Source organism: Periplaneta americana, chromosome 2, assembly GCF_040183065.1.
Source record: "Periplaneta americana isolate PAMFEO1 chromosome 2, P.americana_PAMFEO1_priV1, whole genome shotgun sequence".
Classification (NCBI taxonomy): domain Eukaryota; kingdom Metazoa; phylum Arthropoda; class Insecta; order Blattodea; family Blattidae; genus Periplaneta; species Periplaneta americana.
Window position 1 is genome coordinate 8,388,068 of NC_091118.1, and position 14,120 is coordinate 8,402,187.

The window sequence follows — 14,120 nt, forward strand, 5'->3', positions numbered from 1 at the left end:
TAACACAGATCACCAGAGATGATGAAATGAGGTCATTTTCACAGTATTTACAATGAAACACTGTGTATGAATTCCGCCTTTGTATCATTTACTGACTGTTTTTGTTGCACAGTTGTTAAGGTGCTGTTGTGTTGCTCTGATTGTCTACGTTGTCATTAAAATGTATAAATTTCAAAACTTATGAGCAATGAAAACATAAATATGTCACAGGAAATGGGATCTGAAGAGTAATGTGGGAGAATATTGACTTCAAAATGTATTTCATTTAATTTCAACAGTGAAAACCTGAAAAATTCGTAAAGAAGATGTTCAAGCACAGTACTGTATTTGCTGGCATGTAAGACACAGTTTTTTCTCCTTTGAAAATGGCCTGAAAAACAGGCTGCATCTTACATGCCGATATTGAGTTTCTGAATAGGTCAGAGCTTCATGGGATGCTGTGAAAATTCAGATAGTGGTTAAATCAATTACCGGGTTAGGTACAGCTCACAGCAGTAAAATTTTTGGAAATATTCAACATTTTTTTCCTCCATTACTGTATCTTGTACAATAATGAAAATTGGTATGTATATAACACTGTCCTCCTGCTATATAAAAAAAATATTTTTACGATTTAAAAAAAAAAATTATTTATATATATTTTTTCAAAGTTCGTAATGGTGGTAGTTCACTGTGCAGTGATGAAGCGTTTCCCTCATAACTCATAAACTTGTTAACTTTTTCATGTTCTCTCTCTTTTATTTTATTGCTGAAACTCATGTTTACAATATCATGCTCTTTCAACTACATTCCTTAATAAATAATATTTTTTTTTTTATTTTTTGTTGGAAGAAAATACTGATATTTGACCAATTTTTTAATGATTTTATTTTTGTCAGACAATCTATCAAAGGTAGACAAGTGATCTTGTATCATATTGTAAATATGACATGCATAAATACACACAAAAAATTTCCATCACAGAATGTTGGATAGTTTTTTATTTATGTGAGAAACGCTTCATCACTGCACAGTGAACTGAATTTTGAAAAAAAAAAAAAAAATGTAAATAATTTTTTTAAATCATAAAAATATTTTTGTCATATAGCAGAAGGACAGTGTCTTACACATACTAATCTTCATTATTGTACAAGATACAGTAATGGAGGAAAAACATGTTGAATATTTCCAAAATTTTACTGCTATAAGCTGTACCTAACCCCTTAAGAAGTGTGTACTGAATGGTACAGAGGACAATTTGTTGTAGGAAGACTCAGATTCTGACTTTGAAGAGGTTTCAAGTAACTCTTCAGTTAGTCCTGGAGATAAATTTCCGTGTTTTGACGAAGATTGAAAGGTATTCTTTCCTACTTAGATTAGCTATTTGATGTAAGTAAACCTACGTATTAATTGCCACCATGGTGGTCTAATGGCTAGAGCCCTGGACTTATAGTCCTGCAGACCTAGGTTTGATTCCTGACATATCCCCGATTTATAACTTGTATTGGGCAAGCCTGTGGTTCAGGTAATACAGGGTGTTTTCTCCAGGAGCTCTGGTTTCCCTGTGACATCCCAACAGATCTCCATCATAATCTCATCTCGTCGCGGGTAAAATTGGTCTACACAACTGGCTTCATATGGGTGAATGATGAACAGTCAAGTAGTTACAAATGTCTTTTAGAGAACCTGGAGGTTCATTGCTGCCCTCACATAAGCCCGCCATTGGTCCCTATCCTGAGCAAGTTTAATCCAGTCTCTATCATCATATCCCACCTCCCTCAAATCCATTTTAATATTATCTTCCCATCTACGTCTCGGCCTCTCCAAAGGTTTTTTTTTTCCTCAGGTCTCCCAACTAACACTCTGTATGCATTTCTGGATTCACCCATACGTGCTATGTGCCCTGCCCATCTCGAACGTCTGGATTTAATGTTCCTAATTATGTCAGGTGAAGAATACAATGCGTGCAGTTCTGTGTTGTGTAACTTTCTCCATTCACCTGTAACTTCATCCCTCTTAGCCCCAAATATTTTCCTAAGCACCTTATTCTCAAACACCTTTAACCTATGTTCCTCTCTCAAAGTGAGAGTCCAAGTTTCACAACCATACAGAACAACCGGTAATATAACTGTTTTATAAATCCTAACTTTTAGATTTTTTGACAGCAGACTGGATGACAAAAGCTTCTCAACCGAATAATAACAGGCATTACTTACTTACTGGCTTTTAAGGAACCCGGAGGTTCATTGCCGCGTTCACATAAGCCCGCCACTGGTCCCTATCCTGAGCAAGATTGATCCAGTCTCTATCATCATATCTCACCTCCCTCAAATCGATTTTAATATTATCTTCCCATCTACGTCTCGGCATTTCCCATATTTATTCTGCGTTTAATTTCCTCCCGAGTGTCATTTATATTTGTTACTGTTGCTGCAAGATATTTGAATTTTTCCACCTCTTCAAAGGATAAATTTCCTATTTTTATATTTACATTTGCAAAAAAAAAATTGTGAATAAGATTGTGTTAATGTCTAGATTCCCGAATTAATGTCATATATCACTAGTTCCATGTATCTGAATCTAGTAGAACTAGTTAACAATTTATTATCAAACTAACAAAAGTTTCGAGAAACCGAGCAGTAAAATTACATTCCTAGTAACTTTAAAGTTTTAGGAACTAATGAGTCTTTGGAGAAATGGCTAATTTAGTCATTTAAATATGAAATAGATCTAAAAATGTTTACTAACAGAGTTATTACAAGATAGGTTGCTGTTAATGAGTTGTAGGTATCATGAAAAAAATTGTCATTAGGTACTGTATTTAATCCAAAGCTACTAATGTGCGGTGGGACAGCCTATGAAGGGCTAAGACCGCTCAAGTCCACATGTCTTAGCAGAGGTGAACAATCATCCAACCAGTACAAGGCTAATGTGTGCCAGCATGTTGGTTTCCCAGCCATTATAGCTGTTTTTGAAATTATTGGATTTCACTACCTATTTTTGTTTAGTCAACTGTCCAAAGACAGGTCTGAACCTCTCAAGTGATACCAACAAGGCACCACTTATGAGGCTATTTTTTTATTTTAGTAGTTATTTTACAATGCTTTATCAACATCTCTGGTTATTTAGCGTCTGAATGAGATGAAGGTGATAATGCCGGTGAAATGAATCCGGGGTCCAACACCAAAAGTTACCCAGCATTTCCTCATATTGGGTTGAGGGAAAACCCCGGAAAAAACCTCAACCAGGTAACTTGCCCCGACCGGGAATCGAACCCGGGCCACCTGGTTTCGCGGCCAGACACACTAACCGTTACTCCACAGGTATGGACTAACTTGACCTGGAGGTAATAGGGTAGGATGGCCAGTTCCTTTCCCCCTCCATTGCATACATCGCCGACTAGCTACATATTGCACTAGTCAGACTTCAGATGCATACAAACAATTGTTCTTCCTCTGACACATATCGTCAAGTGAGATGTACTGCCTGATAACAGATGTACATATCAGCCAGAACCTCATTCGGAGGATCACTACTTATTGAAGTCCCCAAATTTCGTCACGATGCTGGATGGGCACCAGTCCCATACATTGGCCGATTTTTTTTTTTGGCTGTTTGACGACTTTGTATCAACTATGGCTAGTTGACGACGTTGTTGTATCAACTACGAGGTTATTTAGCGTCAATGGGATTGGTGATAGTGAGATGAGGCCGAGGATTTGCTATAGATTACCTGACATTTGTCCTACAGTTGAGGAAAACTTGGGAAAAAATCCAACTAGGTAATCAGCTCAAGCGGGAATCGAACCCACGTCAGAGTGCAACTCTGAATTGGCAGGCAAGCGCTATGAGCTATGCTTGTGGCTGTCCGAAATTTCGTGAGAAAATTTCTTCCCTCATGAAGACTAGAACCAGTGCTTATTCTGTAACATGAGTTCTAGCCATAAGGTCTTAGACCACGGCTCTATGGTACAAATTAACCCAAAATAGACGAAATATTTTCTCAAGCATTTCAGTGTAGATTATTTCTACCCTCTGTCTCATGTCTGAACACTAAAAAATTCCACGTACATAGTCTTTGAAGAAAAGTAATTGAGAACCTCTTCCATATCATGGGTGGCCATGGTAGAGCAGCAGGCTACTGACTGGAAGATCCGGGGTTCGATCCCTGGTGATGACTGAATTTTCTTGTGAATGGCCCCAAGGTTCAGTCAGCCTCCTATCAAATTGAGTACCGGGTCTTTCCCAGGTGTAAAAGGTGGTTGTAGTGTTGTGCCAGCCACACCACCTCATTCTAGTGCAGAGGTCAAGAAAGCATAGGGTTCTACCCTCATGCCCTCCAAGTACTAAATAGTACCAGACCTGACATTGGCGTCCAAGATGGCGGCTGGAAGAGAGCTTTCGTAGATTGCGTTGAGTTAAAATAAATATGGCACCGATGAAATTATTTTAACAAAATTCTTAATGAAATAATAAATAATAAAGTTCCTTATCTACATAAATGGACATGATACATTCAGTAACATAAAACTATTTATTTTATTGGGTTATTTTACGACGCTGTATCAACATCTAGGTTATTTAGTGTCTGAATGAAATGAAGGTGATAATGCCAGTGAAATGAGTCCGGGGTCCAGCACCGAAAGTTACCCAGCATTTGCTCGGATTGGGTTGAGGGAAAACCCTGGAAAAAACCTCAACCAGGTAACTTTCCCCGACTGGGATTCGAACCCGGGCCACCTGGTTTCGCGGCCAGACGTGCTGACCGTTACTCCACAGGTGTGGACCATAAAACTATGTCTACATCTGTACCAGTAATAAAAGAAAACAACTGATTAATAGTTATTTATGGTACTTGTGAGGTAAGTGCATCTTTATTGCGCGAGTGGAAAGATTTAAGCACGAGGCGTCAGCCGAGCGCAATAAAGATCTCGCTCACAAGTACCATACATAATTTTATCCATGACCATAACGAAAAATTCTGTTTTATAAAAGAAAATATGTTGAAAATAAGTCCTCATATAATCACATACCATGGCATGGATTTTAGAATCGATACGTGTACTAGATAATTTATGACGTAGGAGGCCATGATTAGTGAAGAATGGTATCTAAGGCGTTGGATAAATAACTAATTATAATTAATTATGTAATTTTAATATACATTTTTTTCATTTTAAACGTGTATTTTCATCTTTCTGAAGTTTCAGGGATTATTTAGAAGTATTCACTGGACTAATGTGATTAAAATAATTTCACATTTTACTTCTGTAAACTTAAGAGGAATATTATAATGTAATTAATCATCATGTCTGTTTATCTCAGTTGGATAACGCGTGTTGTTTTAAAAGTTTTAAAATCCTATAAACCCAACTTCGCAGGTTCAAGTCTCCTCACCTCCCAAAAGGTAAATTATTACAAAATTAAAAAAAAAAAAAATACATGTTATATATGGATGCAATCCACAAATTACGGCGTAGTAGATAGAGAAAAGAGAAGGAGATTGAGTGTATGTATATTTAAGAAATGGTAATAAAGAAGTAGAGGTAGTGACATCTAGTACCTAATATATTAACTTCTTGAGTAATAGTTGAATGGAAAAGTATACGTGTGTGGCGGGTACTAGGAAAATACTAATGAACTGTGAGATAAAGTTCAAACTGTGAGGTAAAGTCTTTATCTCACTAGTGGAATAAAGTAATGTTGAATAAAAGCCTACTTTACAAACGCAAAAGTATTTAGTAAAGGAATGTTTTTCGTTATGGTCATGGATAAATATTATTATTTTTATATTAGGCCTATTTGTATTTATATATGAATACTGATAGTTGACCATTTTAATGTCGTGTAAAATTCAAGTTTGTGAGGAAATAAAAGGCCGTACTACAATACTGAATTGTTGCTACTTACGGATTTAGGAAATCTTAACTGAATTATACAATAGATTCCATCAGCAACTGGAAAATATATATTATGGAGTCTTGTCTTCCCACTCACTAAACTTTGTCAATGTATTCACTGAGATTGGTGGAAAATAAAACTAGCTATTCACTACATACAGTTTAACACTGCCCACTGATGTTGATTTAGAATGAAATGGCACTATTCACTATAGTTTCTCACTGTAATATCCATTTATACACACACAGGAAGTTAGATAGGCTCTACAACTAAAAACGATGAGGAATTCACAGCTTGGAGAGCACAGCAGCCTATTTTTTTAACTTGGAACACTTGCGATGGGACTTATTTTTATATCTCAATGCCTGCTTTTCATTTTGGACTTTGCCGTAATTAATAAAATAACATGTTGGCCAGTACCTTGCTGCACTTCATTGCTAGTTTTCTGTGCTTCTTCCTGAAGTTTCAGTTTTTTTCTAGACACAGTTATAAACAAACTGTCTGCACATGGAAATTTATCTTCTCTGATAACGAAATCAGAATCAAAATGTTTTATACAAACCACTGAGTTGTTTGTTGTGGTAAAATGTTGATGATGGATGCTTCTTGTCCACCTATCCCTTAAATCATTATCTTTTGGAAACGAAAATTCATGTACAAATCAACTTTTTTTTATTGTAGTTCGATTTACAATCTGGGACACTACACGTGCGAGGCATTTTAAGGTTAAGTCTGGTAACAACATAACAAATAACACTTTCAAGCTTTGTTCTCTACGAAAACAATCATATCAAAAGGTCACAATTCTGTTATTATGTGCTAACTTATAAACCCCTTAACGATCACTCTAGAGACAAATGATGCAAGAAAACTTTGAACAGTCACATGAAGTACACAATTGGGGCGCCTTCCGTATACAGGGGCAGCGGCATTTCTCTAAGGTTAGAGTCCAGTTGAGAAATCACTTGTATGGGAGTGATAATGGAAATTTCAAGTTATCTTAACCGATGGCTGTTGATTGGTTTAGATATCAATGCCAATCAATCCGTACTATTATTTTTCTCGCGGTATATGGCATTCAACTCATTCTAACCTATCTGATGATATTTTTTTTCCCCCTTTCTTAACTGTAAATGAGCACAAACGCTACTTAGGTATACATTTTTCTGACATTTTGTATATTCGATTCCCTAACCGTTTCAAATATATATCATTTTACCTTTTAGGTGTGTTTCCAAATTATATGTAATACGCTTTGCCAAATCTGGCAACCTTTTCATAAGGGAAGCTAAATATATTTAAATTTATTATTATTATGTGTGTGTATTAATCGAAAATTAGAGGCTAGAAAATATTCAGAATAGGACGCATGCTTCAGGTACGCATTCACTACATCGTATCGCACTCAGCGGACGAATCGCACGGATTGGAAAAAGACTATCTTTGCTGTAATTGTTATGTAACCGCGTTCACTACATCGTATCGCACTCAGCGGACGAATTGCACGGATCGGAAAAAGACTATCTTTGCTGTAATTATTACGTAACCGCGTTCACTACATCGTATCGCACTCAGCGGACGAATTGCACGGATCGGAAAAAGACTATCTTTGCTGTAATTGTTATGTAACCACGTTCACTACATCGTATCGCACTCAGCGGACGAATTGCACGGATCGGAAAAAGACTATCTTTGCTGTAATTGTTATGTAACCGCGTTCACTACATTGTATCGCACTCAGCGGACGAATTGCACGGATCGGAAAAAGACTATCTTTGCTGTAATAGTTATGTAACCGCGTTCACTACATCGTATCATACGCACCGGCTCTCGGCAAATCCGTCCACGTTTCTCGGATGAGCAACTTTTCCGATGCGTGCGATCATGGCCTTCTTTAATAAATCAATTTTAATTGGTCAACTGTTACTATTATGTTGTGTCATGTTCAGTGTCGCGCCAAAATGGCAGACGGAAAACTTATTTCTCGTGTAGAAAATTGCGAAGAATTATATAATTTGAGGCGTTCCCATTACAGTAATCAAGTCGTTTCTTGCAAATATATTATGTAACCAATATTTCTTTCGTTTCTTCCTCTTCAATTAAGACGCATGAAGCAATTACAAATTCTTATTCGCTAACAGACCTAATTAATAGGCCTAACCTCAACTCCTTTGCTTTCAGCAATGTCAATATCGTACGACGTCATGTTTTAAACAGCTGATAGGGAATCCGATGAGGCGATGCCATTACAGTGAACGCACTGCACTTAAAATATCCGTTGCGTGCGATTTGTATGACATTTTTTTCGATTAATACACACACACCTAAACTGGACTCTAACCTTAGAGGAAATGCCACTGCCCCTGTATGGAAGCACGCCCCACAATTGCACTAACCACTCGATTGTTCACCATGTGTACTCACTTCCGCTTCCAGTATCAGTCTGATAGTATTTGGAAGATTCTGGAGCTACCTTTACCTTTACCCTATCATGACAAATTTTTTTTTCACTAATCATCATCATCTGTAGTGCAAAGATGTGCTATTGGTGGCAAAGTTTCAGCTTACAATGACAAGGGGGAACACATCAATGTGCCTGCCAATGAGAGATGAAAATATATAGCATGTCAAGGCTAACAGTATAACAAAGGGACTGCATTCTAGTTCAGCAGTAAGCTGTCTCGAGTTTGTGGACTTGGTCAAGTTGTAATAGGTAGGTACTGTTGTACCAATGTAAAAATGTCTCTGCAAAGCAGTCTGGTAACATGATTTTAATTTGTTCTAACCCTAATAATTCTGTCAGGTTTGTGATATGAAATATGATTGAATGTTACTTTGGTTCCTATCAATAGTGTCTCTTATTTCTTGCACTGTATAGCTGTTAGTGATGCTCTGAACCTGGGTGTGTAGACTGATAGATAGATTGTATGGGGGCAGTCGGTTCTCCATCAAGTGTAGTCACTGCTTACAAAGGTATTAATTATATCGTGGATGAAGTAAGGAAGGGTTTGTAAGGTGTTTTAATCTTTATATCATTGTATAGTGACAGATATTTTAATCTCAAATTAGTTAAAAACCAGTAATTTTTAAAACAAATATTAGAAGTTCTTAATAATTATATGGGAGTATTTAAAAAAGATGGTTTTTATTTTAAGTCGCATTAGCACAGCCTGGTGGAAGTAATGGGGCATATGGACACATTTGCTGGGAAAGTAGCTACATTTAAAATAGATGGCAGCACAAACATGCTTAGAATAGAGTTCCTGTATGTAATTATTAAGTAAGAATTGAGGCATATGTAAGATATAGTCTGATTGGCTGGAGCCAGAAATCATTAGCTACAAGAGTTCCTTTATTTATATAATAAATAAGAGTTGGAACAACACAAGCCTGTATTGATTGTATAATGATGGAAAAATTGGTGTATATTCATGTTTGTTACTGTCTTAACAAGGGAATGAAGATATTGTACATAATAATAATAAAAATAATAATCCGTGGCACTACAGCCCGTGAAGGGCCTAGACCGACCAGTCGGCTGCTGGCCTCACGCCCACGTGCCGAAGCAGAGGTGGACGATCATCCAACCAGAATGGAGGTATCGTGTGGTTAGCACGATGATCCCCCCAGCCGTTATAGCTGTCATTTGCAACCGGATTTCGCTACCTATCGTAGCTCCCAAAGTGCATCACAATGCTGAGTGGGCACTGGTCCCATACACTGGCCGAAATTTCATGAGAAAATTTCTTCTCCCACGAGAACTCGAACCAGCACACATTCTGTAACGCGAGTCCTAGGCAGGATGCCTTAGACCATGACACCACGGCGCGGGACTATTGTACATAATGTATACCAATTTCTGGAATATTATATAATCATGTGGCTTCCATTATTTCATCTCATATATATTATATATAAGAGAACTCTATTATCCGTCTGAAACTATGCCATCTCTTGCTGATGCATAATAAAATTCTTTTCTTTTTTGACAAATCTTGATTCAGGTATCAGTGTTATTATCATAATAAACTATGGTTACTATGGGAACGAAACCATTACCTACCTTAAACTCATACAGTCTATTGCTGTCAATCCCAATAATGATACGTAATGAAATTCTTATCTTATTGGACAGGTCTTGGTATTACTACCATAGTAAGCTATGGTTACTATGGGAACGAAAGCTTTTGCCTCATAAAATACTGCAGGCCAAGGTTTCTGGCTCCACGCGTTTCGACTCTTATTAATAACATGATACATGGACTCTAGCTAAGAGTAGTCAAGACATAGCATGGCCTACAATATTTCACTTGACAATTAAGTTAAAATGTTATGTGACTAATCAATTATTCTGATTGGTTGAACCAAAAATCATTGATTAAACTTTAACCTTAGAATTTAGTCCTTAGATCAGTTCACAGGTGGCTTTGACTTTATTTTTTATTATAGGGTAGGAAAAAACGCAACTTAATCAGAATTGATTAGCCATATGTTTTAACTCTTCGGTACATAGGAACTCTAGTTGCCCCCTTTGGAAATTGCACTATACAGAAGCAGTATGTTGTGATCATTTGTGTTCATCTTTTTTTTTTAAATGTTTTGCATACGACACACTCAGTTTTCACCACACTGCTGTATTATTTTTCTGAGAATCCCTCTTGACTTTATTTCCTCTGAGAACAACAGCTTGCTGTTACTCTGTGATGCAATCTGAGGTGGTCATGTTAACACTATTTCAAAATCACGCCTGTGCTGCCATCTGTTAGACAATGTGAGTAACTTTACCACATGGTTCCAGAATCTTTGTTTTGATCAGGCTGTATTAATGTGTCTTGATAATAAAGAGAATTTTCTCTTGTTTTGAACCATCTTATAACTACAGGGTGATTCACGAAATTGTATGGCAAGTTACAGAGATTTTTGTTGGGGTAATTTTCAGTAATAAAGTTCATGGGTCTGATTCTCAGTAATTGTGAAGGTGTGATCAAGTGTGAAATGAAAGTTAACAAAGGTGTTTTACTGTTAAATAGCAGGTATGTGCTAGCAGTACAGAATGTTGAAGTTGTGCAGCTTTTTCTGTATATTTTGGTAAGAAAGATGGATTTTTTGTAATTATTTTATTTCAAAGAGCATAGCGGAATAATCAGCGTTCTACCTGTATAAATGGTATGCTGTGTACAGTAGAGTTCATTCTCTGTACACAAAATATTTACTGCACATAAATAAAAATTATTTGCTTCATTGCACTTGTTTGCATTCATGACAATTTTGGATTGCCTTTAAAAGGTACATGTGGCAATCAGCTGATCACAGAGATGCATGTCTGATCTTAGATATACAGCGCATCTCTAAAAATGTTAATACTTAAGTGGGTAGTGATTCATAACTTAAAAATTTCTCCACTTGTTCACGATCGTGTTCAACACATGTAAGGAATCTTTCCCATGTGGTATGCAGAGCTTGGATGCACATTTCTTGTAGAATTGCTGAAATTACATCTATTATTCTCTCTCGCAGATCATCAACATTAAGTGGCTTGGTTGCAAATACATGGTCTTTCAGCATATTCCACAGTAAAAAATTTCAGGGAGTAAGGTCTGGCGAACATGCTGGCCATTGCATTGGTCCTCCTCTGCCAATTCATCTTCGTTGCATATGATGTGGCCCCAAGATTTTCTATACAGTTGGCCTGGAGAGACCATGTAAGAAAGCTTCTTGTACAGCAACTGTGTTTTCAAAGGATTGGCCTGTGCGTGGTCGACCACTGTTTGCTTTGTAATTGTCAGAAACTGAGCCATTTTCGATGAACTTGTCATAAATACTATAAATTGTTAATCTAGAAGCTGGATCACTGTTGAAATAGGCTTCATTTTTTTTTTTTTTTTGGCGAATCATTGTGGGGAAATGAAACATCTCCATCCATTAATATTTGAGGAGAAGAATTCGCTCTGGTGCCGGGGATCGAACCCGGGTCCTTGGTTCTACATACAAAGCGCTCTGACCACTGAGCTATGCCGAATTCAATCCACAGCACCGGATCGAATTTTCCTCCTTCAATGTTTCCCTTTGTGGCCTGACTCCAAGTTAGGGATATATGTTGACGTATATGTCCAATGTCAACTGCCATTATACTAGGAGCGCACTCAACTGAGTGACTTGTTGGCCAGGATTCCGCAGTTAAGTGCACAGTAATCTGTACAGACATATGCACTGCAGCTGTGAGAATATTATAGATTTATTAATTTGTCCTCACAGAATAATATCTGTAATATTGACAATTAATATTTAATAAATATTGAAGGTGGAGAATTCGATCCGGTGCTGTGGATTGAATTTGGCGTAGCTCAGAGGTCAGAGCACTTGGTACGTAGAACCAAGGACCCGGGTTCGATTCCCGGCACTGGAGTGAATTTTTCTCCTCAAATATTAATTGTGAATATTACAGATATTATTCTCTAAGACAAATTAATAAATCTATAATCTCCATCCGTGTCACAATCTTTCGTTTTTGACCCAAGCTGAATCTTGTAGCCATTTTTGCAATAGGTATGAAAACAAATTCATTGTAACCATGGAAATACCATGACCTACCTTATTTTGATGAAATGAAAACATGTTTCCCACAAGGTCCTGTGTATTATCACATACATATAAAATGAACCACTACCCATATAAGTGTTAACATGTTTTAGATGCTGTGTATTTGATAGGGCCAAGATCTGTACTGTAGTCACACCCATGTTCAAATGAACTCAGAATTATCCCAACAGTGAAGAATCTGTGAGTTCTGATACGACTTTGTGAGTTACCCTGTGTAGAGTGTATGAAGAAAATTTAGTTGGGTTATGTTCTCCTGTCTTATGCAATATGGTATAGCTCAGCCATTGTTGTGAATGGGCCCTTAAAATTATGTTTTTGACATTAATATGTCGTGAAGTATTATTAAAAACTGAAAATAGTGTATTTAGGGATGTGAACAAAAGCTGATACTTAAGAAGCATAAGTGTTAGTGCAGACCAATAAGAGACTGAGGAGAGTTCAACCACTGTGACCAAACTGAAGCTCTTAGCTGTGAAATTGTAAACCGGGAAAAGAACAATTTGTGGTTCAAGTCTTGTCACGAAGGTGAGCTCTGTGTGGAGTATGTTGTGATTTCTACCAAAGGAAGATTTTTTTGATTTTGTTGTGTTATTAAAACTTCCGAACTTTGTTACACGTTGGGTTGATTTACTTCACTCATACCATTACTTTTTACATGACTTGAGGACACATGTCTTAATTTTTATATAGCGTAATAAGGGATTGCATTAAGCAGTTTGTTTGTTAATATGTCTTATAAATTTATATTTAAGATTTTGACTCTGATTATTAATGTAATTTATGAAGTACACTTATAGGTAACAAATTCAAGTGAATAAATAAATGAATGTCAGTAAACAAAGCTTAGGCATTTTTTGTGCCTCTCCCATTTCCAGCTCTATAAAAAGTCACAATCTGTTACTGTAGGATTCATTACAGAATTCATTACAGAAATTTAAAATAAATCTTATATTTGCTGAAAATTTTGTGATCTCTGTGTATTATGACAATGGAGAGTTTCTTTCTTTCTTTCTTTCATATTAGTGAAAGCTTAGTTATATATAAATAATTTTGAACGAAGCCAGTGGTGGCACTGGAATTTTTAATTTGAAGGGGCACTCAGGTGGGAAGCCCTCCTTTGCTGTGTTTCACTGTAGATTGTTACTGATAAGAAAAATGTTTATAGTGATTATAATGCAATTCCTTTTCCAGATTCGCATCACCTAAAAGTGAAAAATTTTGAAGATTAAATTAAGGAGACACTATACTGAAATTTCTAAATTTCATGTTTTTAAGGATCCACTATTGTGAAATCCATATTTGTATAGCTAAATTCACCAAATTTTCATGACTGCTACATCTGGATAATAGTGACAAATTTGATCTGCCTATGGTAAGTGGTATGCATTTTATTAATATATTAATGAAATATTGTACTCTATCACTTGTAAAGTCCCTTGCGCTACAATTTATGGACCATTTGTTATCTCGTAAAACCTACCTGTGCATCAGGGGAAGAAAAAAGTGGAGTGAGAAGCTTCCCTCCCTCACTATGCTTTTACTTGTAGCCAGCTAGCTCACCTTCACCATAAAGTTCTTAGTATACAGTGTGCGCACAAAGTATGTATACACATTACAAAAGGTGCAAGATACCTGTTAGG

General features: G+C 36.7%; 1 protein-coding gene across 1 annotated transcript in view; it reads left to right on the forward strand.

Moving 5' to 3' along the window:
* The window catches only part of LOC138712567 (INO80 complex subunit D-like), a 74,723-nt gene that overhangs the window by 44,644 nt on the left and 15,959 nt on the right, over positions 1-14,120 (forward strand). The window lies entirely within an intron of this gene.